This window comes from Zingiber officinale, chromosome 4B (genome assembly GCF_018446385.1).
Source record: "Zingiber officinale cultivar Zhangliang chromosome 4B, Zo_v1.1, whole genome shotgun sequence".
NCBI lineage: Eukaryota > Viridiplantae > Streptophyta > Magnoliopsida > Zingiberales > Zingiberaceae > Zingiber > Zingiber officinale.
Window position 1 is genome coordinate 71,294,857 of NC_055993.1, and position 3,055 is coordinate 71,297,911.

A 3,055-nucleotide genomic window follows, 5' to 3' on the forward strand; every position below is an offset into this window, starting at 1 on the left:
ATAAATACCCCTGGAGCATCGGTAAGCCCAAATGGCATTACCAAAAACTCATAATGTCTGTACAATAGACATCTCAACCAGAGATCCCCAATAACAAGTCTAAAATCTGATCACTAACTACAAATCACCAAAGAATAGATCATCTAATGTGAGAGCAACGCTCCATCACACGAAATACTACATATGTGGGAGCAACACTCTACCACCAACAAGGCAACCTATGTGGGAGCAGCGCTCCAACACAACAATCCAAAATATGTGGGAGCAACGCTCCACCACACACAATCCATAACATGTGGGAGCAACGCTCCACCACAAACAATCCAAAATATGTGACCAAGACATCTTACCATCCAACTAGTGACTGCACGAATCACTCTACCACATATCACTATGAGCAACCAAGGGTATCACAATCCAGTAAGCAAATCGAATCCATCGTCAACTCTATCAACATCATAGTGGGTCACCCACTAATAGGAGAATTAGTTAACAGGGTAATACAACAAATGACATAATGTAGACACTCTATATCCTGCATTCAACATAAGTAGAAACATCATGATGTCACCAACAATACACCTGGCACATGTGCCCACACAACATAGGTATGATCGACATAATCCTCCTATTAGTACACACCAAACATACTCATAACACAGTTATAAATCAGCGTGATACCTCTAAAAATACATTCCGAACCCGTGTGCATATATCAACGTAGGTATAATCGACAATACACCTCAAACAACACTCACCTAACATATATACACTTATGCCAAGAGTATAATCAACGTAATACTTCCAACAAATTATAATAGACACGAGTGTACACATAGCACAAATATAATCAACAAGATACCTCCCATAATACCAAACACGTGTACACATACCATAACACAGATTTAATCAACATGATACCTTCAATAATACAATCAGACACGTACACCGAACTACATAGCTATAATCCACAAGGAACCTACAATAATCATATCGAAACATGTATACAAATACTACTTACAAATGGGCAGTCTACCACAGGATTCCTACAACACATAACAATCATCTGTACATGCAACATAGATATGAATAATCAGCATATATAACCCAATCAACCTGGCATTCCTATGCTACCTTTTAAGTTACCCAACTAGGTATATACAGTCAAAAATTAAAGTCCACATGGAATAGGATACATCGATCCTCTATAGACTACCCCAAATCGACAATGGTATACGGTTAATTCAGTCTTTTCCACGTCAGTACAAAACATGTACTCAAATGTGCTCTAGATACCTAACTAAGCACAAATAACTCAAAGATTCGAACCTCTAAAAATAGAGTATGACAATCCCCTACTGATCGGACCAACAAAACTAAATCGGTCATCTACTAACTAAACAAGAATACATTAATCCTCCAAAAGCAACTAAGGTATATCGATCCACGACTACCCAAATCAACAAGTGTAAATCAGACTTCTTCTGACCGATGTAACAAGAGTAAATCAATTATCTACTGATGAAATTAACTAAGATAAAAATGGTATTCTACTGGCTAAGTCAACATGAATATGTAGATACTATCCACTACCCAGCTAATAATAGCAGAGGTTGGTATGTGCCTCCATCTCCTAACCAACTAGTAGTAACATAAACTAAAACTACTGACGGTATGATATGACAAATCACCAGAGACTGTAGTCCTTAATCTCTATTAGGGTCGATCATCATCAGTGGCTAACCCATCACATGTAATATGCGCTGCAACAACTTGACAGGTACTAAATACAAAGTGCTAATACATGTCATAACTATCATAGTCAACAGTGCATACTAACAAAAAGGTAGGATAACAGTATACCAACATACCTCCTATAGCTTGAAGATGTCCTACCGCTGCTAGGTCCCAAAACTCGAAAAGTCACATCGAGAAAACTAAAACATGAAATCCGAAACATGGGATATAAGACTCATAAACCGTGCTCTGATACCAATAAATTGGTATCAGATAAATCTCGAAAATTCAGAACACATAGCAAGTATCGTATACCTACTCTGATGCCACTAAATTGTCATGCCCCGGGGGAGTCCCTATCCGAAGAAATTTCGACAGCATCTCCCCTGTACGGGTGACAATCTGAGACATATCTACAATGCCCTCAGGGCCACATATACCTCGGCCAACATGGCCAAAACAATAACAATAAAATAACTAAACAACCACGCAATTATATATGTAGTCGCCCACTCGGTTGTACTAAAACCAAAACACAGCAAAAAATGATAGAAAACTAAATACAAACCAAAATACAAGACTGCTAGCCGGCTAGTCTTACACAACCATCAAACAACACAAAACACTCCAAAACAATACTCCAGCGCCAAAACCAGAATATACAATGCTAAGTACTCTTAATACACAAAACAAATAAAAACATATATGAAACCGGTAAGTCTTCAGATGTGACGTGGGAACCGGCAGACAGGATGCTCCAAGCGACTCCGTAAACAATCCTGGTACCTGAAAATAGTGTCCACGGGGGGGGGGGGGGGGGGGTCAGCAACTCAGCAAATACCTAGTTGACATGTATAGTAAACTATAATAAATAGTAATAACTATAGAGTACAGTCTTTTGGACAAAAAATGGAAGATGCACAATAGAAAAGGCTGAAGAGAACTATACTCACCAGGGCCTTCTATCAAAATAGTCAGGTCGTCAGACCAAGAGTATCATAAATCCTGTATGCATGTCAAACATATGCATCCATCCAAATGCAGCATATAAATGCAACAAACACAATCAGTAAATGCATATGATGCCAATGACATGGTCACCCCTAACGCTAGTCAGCCATCTCACACACAATGGTGAGACCGAGTGGGTAGGGCTGTGACAACCGTGCACTCTGCCGTCACTACTCCTGATGAGTCACCGAGTGGACGCGATGTTGTCGGAGTACACCTTTCCTCCTACCCCAAATCATAAGTGGGGGAGCACAATCCTCTAATCTCCCGGTACACGATGACGGTGAGGAATCTCTGCCGGCTACCA